Here is a 19,393-nt window from a genome sequence, read left to right on the forward strand (position 1 = left end):
GCAGTGAGCTAAGATCATGCCACTGCACTCCAGCCTGGTGACAGAGTGAGACTCTCTCAAAAAAAAAATTTTTTAACCTTATTTCACAAATTTACCATATAAAGTTTTTTCTCATATAAAATTATTCTCTTTTCTTTTTAACCTTTCTTACCAAAAGTACATCTTCATATCTATACTTTCTTCACATATCACTCTCCTACTTACTTCTTCTTTTCTATCTGTTCGATATTTTGAAACAATGTTTAATTAACCTCCAAATTAGACAAAATTATTTTTTTCTGAATAAAAAACACAGCTTTATGCATTTCTAATAAATTTTCCTATCAAAAATACATTTTGTATATCTATGCACACTTTATATACAGAATTCTATATATTAATTATAATTTTTAACTCTTAAATTTAGTGAAACCTAGGAAGGAAGATTTTGAATTGTCTGTCACATATCAGTATTTTACTTTTAATTTCTTTTCTTTTTTTACCTACTTGGTTCATTTTTAATATATTAATACTTTATCATGAGAATCATTTTGTAATTTTTAGAAACATGTTTTCCTATAACATGATTTTAAAATCTTATTTGAAAATGACTCAGATTTAATTAGTATCTATTAATTTAACTTAACTTTAAGATATCATAAATGAACTTTAAGATACATTGAAAGTTCATTTATGGAAATTTATTTCATTTACCTAATTTTTTTATTTTAGCAGATAACCTGGATTATTTCTGAAAACTGAGATATTGGACAAAGTTAGTCATGGTATCAAATTATTTCCTTAACCATTTTTATAGCCTGTGACTATCGGGTGTTCACTTAAATAAGCACCTTAAAGTTAAGTATATCAGTATTTTGCTGATAAGCCAGAAGACACAGCTGTTTTCATTAAATCAACATTAGATTAGTCTTATCACAAAATCACATAAACAAAGATCATTCTGTTTTAGGCCGAGTTTATGCTTTTATAACCTTTGTGTTAAACCATGACAGCTTCAGATACCTAGCAGAGAAAGGTTTAAAACTGTCTGGCAAAAGCAGTAAACCTAGGCAAAATGTGTGCTGACAATTCTGAAGACATTTCTGTTTTTATTTTACCAATAACTTTTAAAACATCTTATTTATTAATGCTTTATTAATTTCACATAAACTAAAAGCCATTAGGGTTATTATATATTTTATATGAGCACTCATTTATCCTTAAAAGATTTCTGGTCAACTATGCCAGATTTTACCATGTAGACACAACATATAATACAGGTTCATGTATATAAATATGTCTAAACACACACGCACACACACAGGCACACACAAAGATCTCACAGCTTTCATTTTAGAATTTTAGTCATGAGATAGTATTAAAAACTCTCTGGTTAATAAAAGACCGTTGTGTCCAAATTATATTTCTGACAAAATTGTAATCTGTTCACATGGCTAAAATTTAATTGCCCTTACAGATAATCTAATGAAGGCTGTGGACCAAAATTTCAGGCAAATAAGTTTTTGTGGCAGTTTGATTTTATGTTTTGGTGACAGCGTTTCACTCTGGCACCCAGGCTGGAGTGCTATGGCATATTCATAGCTCACTGCAGCCTTGAACTACTGGGCTCAAGCCATCCTCCCACCTCAGTCTCCCAGCTAGCTAGGGCTGCAGAAGCATGCCACCACACCTGGCTAATTTATTTTTATTTTTATTTTCATTGAGATGGAGGTCTCACTATGTTATCCAGCCTTGTCTTGAACTCCCTGCCTCAAATGATCCTCCTGCCTTTGCTTTGCAAAGTGCTAGAAAGGCATGAGCCACCATGCCTGGCCAGCAGTTTGATTTTTTAAAAACAAATTTTACCCTTTTTTTCAGTTTCAAATGAGTTTAAGGTTAAATTTTTAATGTTTACATTTTGGCTAGGACTGGGTGAATCGAACAAGGAAAATAAAATCCCGAATTATCCTTGAATTAGTAACGAATCTATCTTTTGTTTGCCAGTGTAGTTTGCTTGGTTATCAAATGTAGGCGGGAAAGATTAGAGCAGTTTCTCTCTCTTTTCTTTCAGCTTTTTCTTTTTGGTCTCTGCATAGCAGAAAAAGTAAAAGTTTTGTATTGAACAGAGATTCCTTATATTTCCTTATATTACCACTCCAAGCTCAAGATTTCAATCTGTTTGATCTAAGAGCCTAACTTTATAAACAGTTAGATAGTTCTTTTTCTTTTAGATTTCTAATTTTTCAATTAAGTGTTCCATTTTAATAGGGGTGGCTGAATATATTTAACCATCATTGGACTAAGATCACAAAAGGTCCAGGAATGCTTGCAGTAAATCGGTAAGTGGCATTCATTAGTCCCAGTTTAGGAAAAATGTGTTGTATCTGTATTTTAACAATCTCAGTAGTTTTATTCCTGTTCTGTTTGCTTCTACTGTTCGAAATTTAAATACCATTCCCTCTTTTAAGAGAAAGAAATGTATGCATTGTGAAATTCCAAAAATCTCTACCTAAGAGATATAGGAGAGCTAAAGGAACAAGCAGAAAAGAATGAGTTCAAATAAGGGCGTGGGGTGGGGAAGGAGCCAGGAGGATAAGGAGGAGCTGTTGGAGGTGAAAGGGAGAAATTTGCTTAATCTTTTTCAATTTAGAAATAGTTTCAGGTCACAGGTGCAGCAGCTCATACCTGTAATCCCAGCACTTTGGGAGGCTGTGGCGGGTGGATCACTTGAGCCTGGGAGCTCAAGACCTCCCTGGACAACATGGCAAACCCCCATCTCTACTAAAAATATCAAAATTAGTCAGGTATGGTGGCGTGTGCCTATAGTCCAAGCTACTCAGGAGGCTGAGGTGGGAGCATCACTTGAGCCTGGGAGGGCAAGGTGACGGTGAGCCATAATCATGACACTGCACTCCAGCCTGGGCAACAGAGCAAGACCCTATCTCAAAAAAAAAAAGGAAAAGAAAAGGTTTCTGGTATCCTTTTATTTACCTGTTAAATAGAGACAACTTTTCTTTCAAAATTTCTTTTATAGGGTGGTGCAAATGTAATTGTGGTTTTGGAGGGTGAATTTTAAATCATGATAACTAGGCTCAAATATATCTTTATTACTCAAAATATGAACCATTACAATCAACACATTTTTGGCAATGAAAAATAAGTTTATTTCTTCCTGTAGCGTAAAAATCCATGTTTCAGGATTCAACAAACTCTTGGAAAGCATTTTCTGCATCCTGTTAGTTGTGGAAGCGTTTTCCCTTCAAAAAGCTGTTGAGATACTTGAAGTGGATAGTCAGTTGGTGAGAGGTCACGCGAATATGGCAGATGAGGCAAAACTTTGTAGCCTAATTTGTTCAACTTTTGAAGCATTGGTTGTTCAATGTATGGTCAGGCGTTGTCATGGAGAAGAATTGGGCCCTTTCTGTGACCAATGTCAGCTGCAGGCGTTGCAGTTTTCAGTGCATCTCATCGATTTGCTGAGCATACTTCTCAGATGTACTATTGTTTTGCAGGAATTCAGAAAGCTGTAGTGGGTCAGACAGGCAGCAGATCACCAGTGACCATAACCTTTTTTGGTGCAAGTTTGACTTTGGGCCTTGGAGCTTCTTCTCGGGCCAACCACTGAGCTTACTGTCACCAGTTGTCATATAAAATCCATTTTTTGGCCAGGCGAGGTGGCTCACGCCTGTAATCCTAGCACTTTGAGAGGCCAAGGCAGGTGGATCACCTGAGGTCAGGAGTTCAAGACCAGCCTGGCCAACATGGTCACTCCAGCCTGGGTGACAGAGGGAGACTTCACCTCAGCAAAAAAAATTAAATTCACTTTTGGTTGCACAAATCCAATCAAGAAATGGTTCATTGTTGTTGCATAGAATAAGAGAAGGCGACACTTCAAAACAATGATTTTTTAAAACTTTTGCTCAGCTCATGAGGCACCCACTTGTCAAGTTTTTTCACCTTTCCAATTTGCTTCAAATGCCAAATAACCATAGAATGGTCAACATTGAGTTCTTTCGCAACATCTTGTATAGTTGTAAGAGAGTCAGCTTTGATGATTGCTATCAACTGATCATTGTCAACTTCTGATGGCTGGCCACTACACTCCATCTTTAAGGCTCTTGTCTCCCTTGCAAGACTTCTTGAACCATCACTGCACTGTATGTTCATTAGTAGTTCCTAGGCCAAATGCATTATTGATATTGTGAGTTGTCTCTGCTGCTTTACCACCCATGTTGAACTCGAATAACAATATCTCTTGAATTTGCTTTTTGTCTAACATCATTTCCATAGCCTAAGATAAACATAAAATAAACAGCAAGTAATAAGTCATTAACACAAAACCATAAAGTTAAAAATACTCACTAAAATGATGTATAACGTAGCCATATTTATGTAAGAATGGATCCAATATCAAACGGCAAGTTCCAACAATGCAAAAACTGCAATTGCTTTTGCAATCACCTAAATAAAAGCTTCTAAGTGCTAGTGGTAGTAAGTCTCCCACTCAGTCTGTCTAAACCCAGCTTTTTCCAACTGTGCATGCAAATTAATTATTTTAGGCATTTTCAAAAGATTCCCATTTTGGGTTAAGGGTGAGGTGGCATGGACAATGACCTTGACATCCCATCCCCTGCCACCTGTAGCCATGCACCTGGCCTACCATGCTTCTATCCCACTGCTTCTTGCCTTAGTGCCTGGCCACCACTGCCAGGGCCCAGCGAGTGACCCAGGTGCAAACCATCAAGTGTGTGGTAGTTGGAGATGGAGCTGTAAGTAAAGCTTGTCTACTGATAAGTTTTACACCCAATGCATTTCCCAATGCATTATCGCTATTGTCTTTGACAATTATTCTGCTGCCAATGTTCAGGTAGATGGAAAACCAGTGAATCTGGGCTTATGGGACACATCTGGACAAGAAGATTGTGACAGATTATGCCCCCATTCTATCTGTAAACAGACACAGTTTTAACATACTTCTCCCTCGTGAGTCCTGCATCATTTGAAAATGTCTGTGCAGAGTGGCATCCTGAAATGCAGCACCATTTCCCAACACTCCCATTATCCTTGGAGGAAGTAAACTTGATCTTAGTGTTGTTAAAGATGCAATTGAGAAACTGAAGGAGAAGAAGTTGACTCCCGTCACCTATCTGCAGGTTTTAACTAGGGATAAGGAGATTGGTGCTGTAAAATACCTAAGTGCTTGGCTCTCACACAGCGAGGCTTCAAAACTGTTTAATGAAGCTAACCTAGCAGTTCTCTGCCCACCTCCTGTGAAGAAGAGAAAGAGAAAATACCTGCTGTTGTAAATGTCTGAGCCTCTCATTCTTAGTGCTGCCCATTGGAACTATTGTACATTTTGCTTAAAAAAATGGTAGAGACTTCTCATTCAATGCCAAGTTTTAGTTACAGATTTTTTCCATAAAACCATTTTGAACCAATCAGTCATTTTAAGATTTTGTTTGTTCTACAGGCAAAAGTTGGGACTTGCATTCTGTTAAAAACCAGCTCTAAAATGACAAGCCTTCTTAAAGCCTTATTTTTTAAATCCCCTCAATATGGTTTGAATATGTTTTCCCTCCAAATCTTACTTTGAAATGTAGTCTCCAATGTGAATCATTGGGGCAGATATCCCTCGTGAACGGCTTGACGCCATCCCCTTAGTGATAAGAGAGATCTCACTCTGAGCTCACACAAGATCTGGTTGTTTAAAAGTATGTGGCGCCTACTCCGCCCTACTTACTCCTGCTCTGGCCATGCTCTGTCTTTACCATCCACCATAAATGAAAGCTCCTTGAGGCCTCCCCAGAAGCCACGCAGTTGCCAGAGCCGTGCTTGTGCACTGCAAAACTGTGAGCCAATTAAACCTCTTTCCTTTACAAACAACTGAGACACATGGTTGTTCTTTATAGCAATGCAAGAATGGCCTAACACATGCCTATTCTTACTTAGATTAAGAGTTGAGAGAATACCTTCTGAACTAAGTCTCGTTGTTGTGTTAAGAACACTAAGCACTGAACTATTTAAATACCTTTGTCTTTGGAAAAACTGTAGTTTCTGAATTAGGAAATGCAGACATTTTCTAAGTAATTTTCAGATATGTAAAGCAGAACAGCCTCCTTAATGGAACATTGCCATTTAATGCACCAATAATTTATCAACCCATGTTCATTATAAAACATGATACTGTATATCATAATGAAATGAGTATAACAGACTAAGCTCTTCGGATTAGTCTGTTTGAATTTATAGTGAATTTCTATTGAGAAGAATTGACCAGCTTTTGCTGAGATTTTGAACAGAACTCTTATTTACATGGTTTCCGGTAATGAAGTATTCTGCTCCTAGTTGTGGATGTACTGGGGTGGAGTGTATGAAACACTCCATGTGATCAAAGGATGAAGGTAGTATTTTGATAACATATGAAGTAGAGATTAATTTACCCTCCATTGCATGAGGAATAATAAAACTGAATTTAAATTTTATGGGTAAAACAATTTTTTTTAAATCCCCATTTTGGCCACTGCTGCTTACGACCATCCTGGATGAGTAGGTTCATTTGTCTAAGTACTTGGAAGTAGAAGGACCATAAGTATTATACATAAAACCAGCTGGTGTTGACAGAGATGGTGCACCCTTAGTCTTAGAAGACCCGTTTCTGGCCGGTAGCAGTGGCTCACGCCTGTAATCCCAGCACTTTGGGAGGCCATGGCAGGCGGATCACAAGGTCACAAGATTGAGACCATCTTGGCCAAAATGGTGAAACACTGTCTCTACAAAAATTAGCTGGGTGTGGTGGTGCACGCTTGTAATCCCAGCTACTTGGGAGGCTGAAGCAGGAGGATCACTTGAACCTGGGTGGCAGAAGTTGCAGTGAGCAGAGATGATGCCACTGCACTCCACCTAGTGACAGTGCAAGACTCCGTCTCAAAAAAAGAAAGAAGACCTATTTCCTATCTTGGTTGTTTTGAGCAAGACAAACTATGTTGTGTATCAACATAGAATCTTTCTTCCTGGATATTTCACCCGTCAGGCTGAAAAGATTTCTCTTAGCTGCCTTAGATTCCCAAATCACTTCTGAAGAAGTGGCAGGATGCTCACTGGCAAGAGATGATCAGTCTTTAGAAAGCCTGCCAACTAAGCAAAAAGTTGTGTGAGAATTCTCCTATAAGACTGCTACATATTTTGGGTGGTATGTCTTACACCTCCCTCTGCTAATTTCTGTTTCCCTTTTTTTTTTTTTTTTTTTTGAGATAGAGTCTTGCTCTGTGACCCAGGCCGGAGTGCAGTGGCTCGATCTTGGCTCACTGCAACCTCCGCCTCCTGGGTTCAAGTGCTCCTCCTGCTTCAGCCTTCCAAAGAGATGGAATTACAGGCGTGTGCCGCCACGCCCGGCTAATTTTTGTATTTTTAGTAGAGACAAAGTTTCACTATGTTGGCCAGGCTGGTCTTAAACTCTTGACCTTAGGCGATCCACCCACCTCAGCCTCCCAAACTGTTGGGATTATAGGCATGAGCCACCGCACCCAGCCCAGTATTCCCATTGGGCTGGAGATGGTGAGTGTCTCAACTCTGGAGCAAGCATGCCCTCATGCAATCAAAAAGGAGAAAAGAAAATGTCTCTCCCCCAACTTCCAGGACAACAATTAGCAGATCTCCTGTTTTGCCCTGTCCTAGAATTTCAACCTTACCTTGAATTCATAGCAATAACTCTCAGTCTGAAAGAGTCTTTGTGCCTCCTAGCCAAGAAGGATAGCAGCTTCAAGATCCAGAACTTTGACCAAGATGGGAGGTTTATTAATTCTGAAGGAACTCCTCTGTAGTACCCAGCAGGGGCATCGAGGAATGTTGCCAGTACCTGCAGAGGGTCAGAAGCCACGCTGGGTGGTCCCGGGGAATCACTCTGAATTCCTGCCAGCTACACCAAAAATGTCAGCCAAAATTAAGGCTGTTGAGACATAAATAATTTGATAAAGGTTTATTGAAAGACAAATGTGAAGATCGACCCAGGAAGACACATCAACAAAGTTGGGAGTTTTCCAGGGTCTGTCAGAAGTTGGAAGGCTTCTATAGGAGAGTTTAGATGAAGGGAGGTGGACTCCTCATACCAGAGTTGTCTTTTTTCATTAGAGCCCACCATCATTGACTACAGATTGCAACGTATAAGCTAAAATGTCCACATGCCAGACAATGAGTAAAACTTCATGATTCAGAAATAAATCAGCATCCTTTTCACTCAGTGTCAGTAGATCATACATTAACCAGTAAGTCAACAATCTGAGGAACTCACAATAAGATTCTTTGCTCAGGGAGATGATGTTGCCATGAATTACAATACCTGCTCAAGAAGAGTGAACTTAAAAGCCTGTTGACAGGTTGGGCACAGTGGCTCAAGCCCATAATCCCAGCACTTTGGGAGGCTGAGGTGGGTGGATCACCCAAGGTCAGGAGTTCAAGACCAGCCTGGCCAATATGGCGAAAGCCTGTTTCTACTAAAAATACAAAAATTAGCCAGGCGTGGTGGTGTATGCCTGTATTCTAAGCTACTTGGGAGGCTGAGGCACAAGAATCACTTGAACCTGGGAGGCAGAAGTTGCAGTGAGTCAATATCATACCACTGCACTACAGCCTGGGGGATTAAGCTAGACCCTATCTAAATTAATTAATTAATTAATTAAGAGCCTATTGACTATTAAACTGCCAAATGTGTCCTGTAGGTTATCAGAAACTTTTTTTTTGAGACATAGTCTCACTGTGTCACCCAGGCTGGAGTACAGTGGCAGAATCAGCTATTTTTTTTTTTGAGACAGAGTATCACTCTGTCACTCAGGCTAGAGTGTAATCCCTGCTCACTGCAGCCTCTGCTTCCTAGGTTCAAGTGACTCTCCTGCCTTAGTCTCCGAAGCATCTGGGATTTGCCCAGCTAATTTTGGTATTTTTTTTTCTTTTTTTTTTTTAAGTAGAGACGGTGTTTCACCATGTTGGCCAGGCTGGCCTCAAACTCCTGACCTCAGGTGATCCTCCCGCCTCAGCATCCCAAAGTGCTGGGATTACAGCTGGGATTACACTGTGCCAGGCCTAATCAGCTAAATTTTTAATTTTTTTGTAGAGATGGTATCTCCTTATATTGCCCAGTCTGGTCTAGTCCTAATGGAGGCTACAGACAGGAAAGTTAAGTGTTGATAGAATTAAGATAAAGGTTTATAGGAAAGTTCATATGCTTGAACACAATGTAAAGTGGTTGCATCTTACCTGATTGTGTTATTGGGATGGACATTGTACCCAAATAGGGAATGTTTCCCCTACCTAGTGCTATAAAACAGAGGGTATGTCAATCTGCCCTTTAAGCAGTAGTATTTGAACATGCTAAATGGGAACAAACAAGATTGTCAGAGCCACACAGAACGTAGAGTAGAAGCTGGAGTGCTGGAGTGAACAAATCCTCTGTTTGTTAGCTCTATGTGGAATATAAACTGGAGCTTAAGGTAAAAGTCTATGAGCACCTCTCAGTGACAATTACTGGGACTTTGGACTAGAGAATTTCCAATGAAGGGGCATTTGGTACCTTGATATAGGATATTAATTAAAGCTACCCCTATGACTGAACGACATAAAATGATCTTGAAACCTGATGTTTTGGTCAGTGTCAGAGAGACACTCTAATGGGGACAGCAATGCCCATCAGAGTTCCATGATAAAATGGAAATGGTTTACACAGGACCAACCACCTGAGGAATACAAGGAAGAGATGAACAGAGAAATCTTCTCCCCCTAGGATTAAGTCTGGAACTGTGTGAAGAGCTGCTAGATTCTATCATCACGTAGATAGTGCCCTATGAACAGCTTTCAAAAAGTTGTTTACCCTGTGAATGGCAGTTTAAAGGTGAATGGCATCATCCTATTTGGAAGGATATTACCCTGATCAAAAAAAGTAAAAACAAATCAGCTTGGTGGGCAGAATTGCATGCTATTTTCCTAGCAGTGGTGGAAGAATTGAGCAGTGCTAAAAAGCCCTTATGTTTGGGTTTTTACTGACCCATGGGCAGTGGCCAATGACCTGGCCACACAGTCAGGCAGGAGGGCAATGGAATCCAATTAAAGGGATGCCCATATGGGGCACAGCCCTATCAACATTAGAGGCATTCATTAAAGTAGGACATGTCAGTGTCCATCAAAAGATACCCTTCCAGATTTGGCAGGTGATGGGAATCATCAAACAAATAGCTCCATGTGTTGCCTTGAGGTTGTAACTAAACTCAGGTCTGGCCACTCATTGCTTGAGAGCCAAAAACATAACAACAAGCTTTGGTGAAAGGAAAGTTAGCTTTATTCAAAAAGCCAGCAACCTAGGGAAGGCAGTGAACTAGCATTCAGAGTATCTTTCCAAGTTGGGCTTCCAGACCTGGGGCTTTTAAGGGAAATTAGAGAAATTATGATCAAAACATTCTTGTGAAATATGCACAATTTCAGGCCAGTAGTTAATTATTACTCTCTCTTTCTTCGAGACAGGATTCTGCTCTGTCGCCCAGGCTGGAGTGCAGTGGTGTCATCATAACTCACTGTAGCCTCAATCTTCCAGGCTCAAGTGATCCTCCCGCCTCAGCTTCGCAAGTAGCTGGGAGTAAAGGCACGTGCCACCACACCCAGATAATTTTATTGAGTTTTAGTAGAGATAAGGTCTCATCCTGTTGCTTAGGCTGAATCACTGCTTTCTTGGTCACTGTTTCATGACCTTCTGCAGGCGCCATTAGCCTATTCGTATCAGCCGGTCAGCCTATTCCCAGAGTATTTTCTTTTACCTTTCTTGAAGATCCTGTTTTCCTGAGGCTGTTTTTAGTAAACAATCTACAAACTCAAGCAAAGCAATAATTCTATTCTAGCAAACAAGCTTTTCTCTAACGTGGAGTCAGTACTGTTACAAAGCAGCCACCTGGGTCCATGAAATGGGTAGATATGGAGATACTGCAACAATGCAGAGATAAGCTAAATCTAAACATGTTCTTTTTGCACTGTCTCAGGCACAAAATTCCAGTAAAAATTGTTGTGTCTGTCAGCACAAGATATAGAGACTGCCAGTGGCTATGGGCAGATTCCCTGAGGGGCAGGCCCTGAACATAGTTGGGAAGTGAGACTGATTCTGGAAGCACTGGGGGCTACAAATGGGTCTTGACAGGAATAGACATTGACTCTGGATCTGGCTTTCTTACCCAGTAGAAATTACAAATTCTCAGAGTGCTATTTAAAAAAAAATACAACAGAGCAGGAACTATTGCATGGATTTGGATGGCTGACCACAATTTCCTCAGACCAAGGAACACACTGTACAGACCATAATGTCTAACAGTAAGCAGGGAAATCTCCTCCTCAGAGTAATAGTTTGACAGAGGAGGGAAGCTGGCAATTGAAACATTGGTTGTCTAAACCAGAGGGCGGTAAGTGCATGAAAGGCTGGCTTACACGCCTTCCTGATGTGCGCTTACAATCGACATGAGAGGGACGCAAGGTCCTCACTGGATTCTGGTGATTCACCGGATTCTCCTGTGGTTCTGGTTGATCTGAGGAAGAGGGGGTGGGGACAATGCTGGGATGATATACAGCTCTTACCAAGGGAGGGGCGTACTGCTATAATGATTGTAGTTTCTTTTCTTTCTTCCCCACATCACCTAAACTTTTTCCTCTGCTACCCGATGCAGAGGTCCTAGGATCCAGGATGAAACTACAAATGCTGGAAGCAAGAGTAATTTATAAGCAAGAAACTCTCACTGTGTGTTTAAACCTTATGCCAGGATTCCTAGGGACCTCATCGAGGAGGGTTGTACCTTTACCCCATCTGGCAAAATTGGGGTGTCAATGAATAGAGTCAAACTCTGTAAAATATTTGAAGAGATTTATTCAGAGGCAAATATGAGTGACCAGTGGCCTGTAACACAGCCCTCAGGAGATCCTGAGAACATGTGCCCAAGGTGGTCGGGGTACAGCTTGGTTTTCTATATTTTTAGGGAGGCATGAGGAGACATCAATCAAATACATTTAAGAAATACATTTGGCCAGGCACAGTGGCTCATGCCTGTAATCCCAGCACTTTGGGAGGCCAAGGCAGGTGAATCATGAGGTCAGGAGATCGAGACCATCCTGGCCAACATGGTGAAACCCCGTCTCTACTAAAAATACAGAAAAATTAGCTGGGCGTGATGGCGCACACCTGTAGTTCTAGCTATTCAGGAGGCTGAGACAGGAGAATTGTTTGAACCCAGGAGGCAGAGATTGCAGTGAGCCAATATTGTGCCACTGCACTACAGCCTGGGCAACAGTGCGAAACTCCATCTCAAAAAAAAAAAAAAAAAAAAGAAGAAATACATCAAAGCAGGGGGCTTCCAGGCTATAGGTAAATTTGAATATTTTCTGGTTGACAATTGGTTGAATTTATCTGAAGACCTGGGATCAATGGAAAGGAATATTCAGGTTAAGATAAAGGACTGTGGAAACCAAGTTTTACTTTGCAGAGCAATCTCTCAGATAGTAGCCTTCAGAGAGAGAGAGAGAGAGAGAGAGCACGTTGTAAAATGTTTAGTGTCAAACCTAAAAGGATGCCTGGCTCTTAATTGATTATCTCCTGGCTGTGGAAAGGGAGGAAGGAAAACAAAGGGGAAAGGAGATTCTCTATAGAATGTAGATTTTTCCCATGAGAGACTTTGCAGGGCAATTTCAAGGCATAGCGAGGAAATATATTTTTGAGTTAAATATTTGTTTTCGTGTTTCATAAAGTTATGCCAGAGTCAGGTTGAAAAGTAAGTCATGATACATAGGGTCAAATAAAACCTATCTGATGAGAATTTATGGTTTCTAGGGCATGACTCCCTAGACCCCTTAGGTAGGAATTTGGGCAAGATAAAAAAAAAAAAAATCAGAGCTTAGTCCTCAGGTGGAAGAACTAGAAGTGGGGCTTCCAACTTACAGGCATATTCAAATATTTTTTGGATTGGCAATTGGTTGAAAGAGTTATTATCTAAGGACCCAGAATCAATAGAAAGGAATGTCTGGGTTACGTTAAAAGGTTGTTGGAGCCAAGGTTTTATCATGCAGATAGTGCCTCCAGGTAGCAGGTTTCAAAGAGAGAACATTGTAAATGTTTCTTAGAAGACTTAAAGAGTTGGCTGGGCACAGTGGCTCACACCTGCAATGCCAGCATTTTGGGAGGCTGAGGCAGGTGGATCACGTGAGGTCAGGAGTTCAAGACCAGCCTGGCCAACATGGTGAAACCCCATCTCTACTAAAAACATAAAAAATTACCTGGGCATGGTGGCTGGTGCCTATAATCCCAGCCACTCAGGAGGCTGAGACAAGAGAATTGCTTGAAGCTGGGAGGCAGAAGTTGCAGTGAGCTGAGATCGTGCCATTGCACTTCAGCCTGGGCAACAAGAACAAAATTTCATCTCAAAAAAAAATACTTAAAGAGTCTGTTCTATCAGTAATTCCAAAAAGGAGGTGGAGAAGGAAAGTATAACAAGGCATCTCTGCCTTCCCATCATGGCCTGAAACTAGTCTTCCAGGATAACTTTGGAATGCCCTTGGCAGAGAGGAGGGATCCATTCAGATGGCTGGAAGGCCTTAGACTTTTATTTTTTATTACAGGGACTAAGAGTGAATGCAGCTATATTGCCTTTTGGTAAAGATGGTTCACTAGTTCTTCATCTATGTTCTTATCCTACCAAATGAGGATGGACTGAGGGGAGGTACTTACTAGACTTGCCTGCAATCTAGACCAGTGCAGTGGCCGATTCTAAAGTCCCTTGCAAAGGTGGAAAAGTTTGGAAATTAGTGGAGAGAAGAAGGAATAGTGAGGCAGGGTCTGGAGGCAGGAACATAAGGCCAATTCGCACTTCAGCTGTAACAGGAAATATCCTCTCCATAGGGCGTAGGCCGAAAATGACTTTGTAACTTTACTTCATCTTCTCCATTTACGTGGGGCGTACTCCAAGGAACCAATGGAATCCTCTAGGGGGTATTTAAACTCACAAAAACTCTGTAATAGGGCCTTCGAGCCTCTATGCTCAGGCCTGCTCCCACACTATGAAATGTACTTTCATTTTCAATAAAACCCTTCATTCCTTCCTTGCTTTGTTTGTGCAATTTTTCCAATTCTTTGTTCAAGATGCCAAGAACCTGGACACCCCCCACCGATGGTTAAAGGAGTGAATAAATGGGTTATACATTGAGGGATAATATTACATTAACATCTTGAAAGAGGCTTGGAGCATCTCAGGAACCTGACAAGACGGAATGGAAGTTTGCAGACCTGAGTGGCCTCACTATGGCAGACATTCACAAATATAATGAACTAGACTAGTTATTAATAATTAAATGGGTTTCTAGTAATAGAGCAGTATCTTTTGAGTTGTATATCCTTTTGATGTAAGAGTCTTGTGAGTGGACTGTAGTACTGTGAAATATATATTTGGTCTTTGACCCAGTTTCCTGTCATATGACTCCTAAAATCCTTAGAATCTCCAAAGTGATATCTGCTGTATGCTAATGAGTTGACTGATGGCTGGCAGCCCCTAGGTAACTTTAACTTTAGGATGAGAGCTGGTCACCAGAAAGGCCAAGGTAGGTTTAGAGGGTTGGGACTTTCGGCCCCACTCCCTAACATTCAGGGAAGGGAGAGGGGCTGAAGGCTAATTTGGTCACCAATGACCAAAGCTTAAATCAGTCATGCCTATGTAATGAAGCCTCCCTTTTGGAGGTTTGGAGAGCTTTTGAAGAACTGAGCATGTGGAGGTTTCTGGAGGGTGATGCTTCAGGAGAGGGCATAAAAGCTTCATGCCCCGTCCCCAAACCTTGCCCTATGCATCACTTCTATATCCTTTGTAATATCCTTTATAATAAACTGGTATTGTAACCACCTGATGGGTTCTTCCTGCCTGCTGCACAAAAAAGACTATGCCATTATAGTAAAGAAAGACTTTGGCAAGTCATGGTGACTCATGCCTGTAATCCCAGCACTTTTGGAGGCTGAGGTGGGCAGATAATTTGAGCTCAGCAGTTCAAGACCAGTCTGGGCAACATGGTGAAACACCATCTCTACTAAAATAAAAAAAAAAAAAATAGCTGGGCATGGTGGCATACACCTGTAGCCCCAACTACTCAGGAGGCTGAGGTGGGCAGATAATTTGAGCTCAGCAGTTCAAGACCAGTCTGGGCAACATAGTGAAACACCATCTCTACTAAAATATCAAAAAAAAAAAAAAAAAAAAAAGCTGGGCATGGTGGCATACATCTGTAGCCCCAACTACTCAGGAGGCTGAGGTGGGAGAACAGCTTGAGCCCAGGGGCAGAGACTGCAGTGAGCCAAGATTGCACCACTGTACTCCAGTCTGGTGACAGAGAGTAGGAGATCCTGTCTTGAAAAAAAAAAAAAAAGAGTTTAATTGATGTGGGGCCAGCCACACCACATGGGAGACAGAGTTATTACTCAAATCAATCTCATCAAAGGCTCATAGGGTTTTCCAAAGTTAGCTAGAGGGAAGGGATGGGAGTGGTTATATTGCAGATTGGTTGGGGCAGAGATGAAATCATAAGGAGTTGAAGCTGTCCTCTTGCACTAAGTAGCTTCTGAGTGGGTCCAGGTAGAGCCATGGGTGTCAGACATGCAAAAAACCTCAAAAGAGGCCAAGCGTGGTGTCTCACACCTGTCATCCCAGCACTTTGGGAGGCCAAGGCAGGCAGATCACAAGGTCTGGAGTTCAATACCAGCCTGACCAACCTGGTGAAACCCCACCTCTACTAAAAATATAAAAATCAGCTGCAGCTGGGTATGGTGGCTCATGCCTGTAATCCCAGCACTTTGGGAGCCCGAGGTGGGCAGATCACAAGGTCAAGATATAGACACCATCCTGGCCAAAATGGTAAAACGCTGTCTCTACTAAAAATACAAAAATTAGCTGGGCATGGTGACGCATGCCTGAGTAGTTGGGACTACTTGGGAAACTAAGGCAGGATAATCGCTTGAACCCGGGAGTACATAGGTTACAGTGAGCCAAGATCGTGCCACTGCACTCCAGCCTGGGTGACAGAGCAAGACTCTGTCTCAAAAAAAAAAAAAAAAAAAATTAACTGGGTATGGTGGCAGGCACCTGTAATCCCAGCTATCAGGAGGCTGAGGCAGGGGAATCACTTAAACCCAGGAGGTGGTGGTTGCAGTGAGCCGAGACCACATCATTGCACTCTAACCTGGGCAACAAAGGGAGACTCTATCTCAAAAACAAAACAAAACAAAACCTGAAAAGATATCTCAAAAGGCCAATAGGTTCTACAATAGTGATGTTGTCCACAGCTTAACAGAATTCAGGCTCCTTTCCTCCCCCTAGCCTGGTGGTCTCTCATTGCTTTACAAAGGCAGCTGAGTTTGGGGAAAGTTTCATTATCATTGAAACTATAAACTAAATGTCTTCCAAAGCTAGCTTGGCAGCTTGAAAGCTAAAGGCAAGAGAGGGGTTGGCTAGATTAGATCGCCTTCACTGTCGTGATTTTCTCACTGTTATAACTTTTGGAAAGGTGATTTCAGTAAGTATAAAAAGAAAAAAACTAAACTAAAAGATGATGACAGTTGGAATGATATTAGCTTTCCTCACCATTGAGCCCCCCAGCACTTAGCAGAGTGCTTGGCACATGGTAGTATTTAATAAGAACTGATTTGGCCAGGTGTGGTGCTCACACCTCTAATCCCAGCACTTTGGGAGGCCAAGGCAGGCAGATCACTTGAGGTCAGGAGTTCAAGATCAGCCTGGGCAACATGAGGAAACCCCCATCTCTACTAAAAATACAAAAATTAGCCAGGCATGCTGGTGCGTGCCTGTAATCCCAGCTACTTGGGAGGCTGAGGCGCAAGAATCACTTGAACCCAGGAGGTGGAGGTTGCATTGAGCTGAGATCAAGGCCACTGCACTCCAGCCTGGGCGGCAGAGTAAAACACCTTCTAAAAAAAAAAAAAAGAACTGATTTGATGAAAAGAATTTTAGTGATTTACAATCTAGGTAGAGGAATTAGTAATGTCAAGAAAAATTATTAAAGACTTTGAAATGGGTGAATTATGAGGTGTCCTGTCATGTAAACTGCCTTTAAGCCATTTTACAACACCTATAAGTTGTGGAAAACTGATAATAATGCAAATGATTCTTGTCCATAGAAATGTAAATTGTGTACAATGGAGGAGCAAGTGATTATGGTCTTGAAGTTGTTCATCTTTTAACCCTTTTCCCATTTAGGAAAAAACAAAGTACTGATAACACTCATTTAACCTGACATAAATACACTCTTTGAGCCTGAAGCAAATCTAACTGATTTTCTTTCTTTCTTTCTTTCTTTCTTTTTTTTTTTTTTTTTGAGACTGAGCCTTGCTCTATCGCCAGGCTGGAGTGCAGTGGCTTAATCTTGGCTCACTGCAACCTCTGCCTCCCATGTTCAAGCAATTCTCCTGCCTCAGCCTCCTGAGTAGCTGGGACTACAGGCGCATGCCACCATGCCTAGCTAATTTTTTGTATTTTTAGTAGAGACAGGGTTTCACCATGTTGGCTAGGATGGTCTCGATCTCTTGACCTTGACCTTGTGATATGCCCACCTTGGCTTCCCGAAGTGCTGGGATTACTGGCGTGCACCGCGCCCGGCCTAATCTGACTGATTTTCAATGTGAAAATAAAATACAAAAACTGTTCTTAGGCTAGGCACAGTGGCTCATACCTGCAATGCCAGCAGTTTGGGAAGCCAAGGTGGGTGGATCACCTGAGGTCAGAAGATTGAGATCAGCCTGGCCAACATGGTGAAATCCTGTCTATACTAAAAATACAAAAATTAGCTGGGCATTGTGGTGTGCACCTGTAATCCCAGGTACTCGGGAGTCTGAGGTAGGAGGATCGTTTGAACCCAGGAGGCAGAGGTTGCAGTGAACCAAAATTGAGCCATTGCACTCCAGCCTGGCAACAGAGCAAAAACTCCGTCTCAAAAAAAAGTGTTCTTGGAGTTATTTCTAAACAGAACTAACATTAGAATTGTCTGAATCATCAGAATCAACTAATTTGGAAAAACCTGATTCATCAAACGAATCTTTGGCAACAACTGTTTCAGAACGAAGTTAAAATCATGCATAGGAATGTTATGTTTTCTAAGATTTGACATTTTCAGCAATCAAGAATTACTATATTTTGTAAATGGAAGTACCACTACTAAAAACAGAATGCTATAACAAAATGATGTCTTGTTTCCAAAGTTGGTATACTAGAGTGACACGAAAATTATAATGGGCCGGACATGGAGGCTCATGCCTGTAATCCCAGCACTTTGAGGGGCCATGGCAGGCAGATCACTTGAGGTCAGGAGTTCCAGATGACTCGGACCAACATGGTGAAACCCTGTCTCTACTAATAATACAAAAATTAGCCAGGCACAGTGGTGCACACCTGTTACCCCAGCTACTTGGGAGGCTGAGGCACAAGAATCACTTGAAAATGGGCAATGGTGTTAAACTGTGTTTCAAAAAATAATAATAGTAGTAATAATAATAAAATCAAGATATTTTGTGGCAGAGTTATCTCGGAGTAAACATTGCAGCCACAAGCACCCCCAGCAAATATTCTCAGGGGAAACAGGAAAGGGTTTCAACAAATTTGTTTCAGAATTCCTTATGGTGTGCTTACTTGTCTCAGCATTTTCTTTAACTGGTAATAACATCTACTGATTTCCTGATTTATTAATAAATTAATCATTTTGTCATGTTCAACTTTATATTTGCACAAGGGTTGTAGCTTTACCTTTTAAAAACATGCTTTAGCAGTATGAACAAAAAAAATGTTTGAAAGTATGTTTTCAGGAAATAGATCATCCTCTTGAGCTGAAAACGAGGATCTTGGAGGATGTCATTAAAGTCGCTTCACAGTGTTAACAAGAATTCTGGACAGAAATATAGTTATAATTAACCATTAATCCAGCAGCACTTTGGCCTACTTCCTTGTAACCAAAAGTCACATAGCACCAGATATTGACCATTTGTTTGTATCCCCATTGCTCCTGTGAATGTAAAATAAATCTTGGGGCCCCAAAATCACTAAGCTAAAGGGAAAAGTCAAGCTGGGAACTGCTTAGAGGAAATCTACCTCCCATTCTATTGAAAATTACCCCACTGCTTACTGAGATAAATGTATATCTGATTGCCTTCTTTGGAGAGGCTAATTAGAAACTCAAAAGAGCCGGGCGCCGTGGCTCACGCCTGTAATCACAGTACTTTGGGAGGACGAGGCGGTGAATCACGAGGTCAAGGGATCGAGACCATCCTGGTCAACATGGTGAAACCCCGTCTCTACTAAAACTACAAAAAATTAGCTGGGCATGGTGGCGCGTGCCTGTAATCCCAGCTACTCAGGAGGCA

General features: G+C 41.2%; 1 long non-coding RNA gene and 1 pseudogene across 1 annotated transcript; both read left to right on the plus strand.

The window, feature by feature from the left end:
• The first annotated feature begins 2,301 nt into the window (after positions 1-2,301).
• Positions 2,302-5,285, plus strand: LOC116562520 (annotated as a pseudogene).
• A 241-nt stretch (positions 5,286-5,526) lies between these two features.
• On the plus strand, positions 5,527-14,983 carry LOC116562503. The gene is made up of 3 exons (XR_004273982.1): positions 5,527-5,537; positions 8,576-8,578; positions 14,415-14,983. It is a non-coding gene; the product is annotated as an uncharacterized LOC116562503 (long non-coding RNA).
• Positions 14,984-19,393: the final 4,410 nt, after the last annotated feature.

Source organism: Sapajus apella, unplaced genomic scaffold (genome assembly GCF_009761245.1).
Source record: "Sapajus apella isolate SASKATOON/1434 unplaced genomic scaffold, GSC_monkey_1.0 scaffold32, whole genome shotgun sequence".
Taxonomy (NCBI): Eukaryota; Metazoa; Chordata; class Mammalia; order Primates; family Cebidae; genus Sapajus; species Sapajus apella.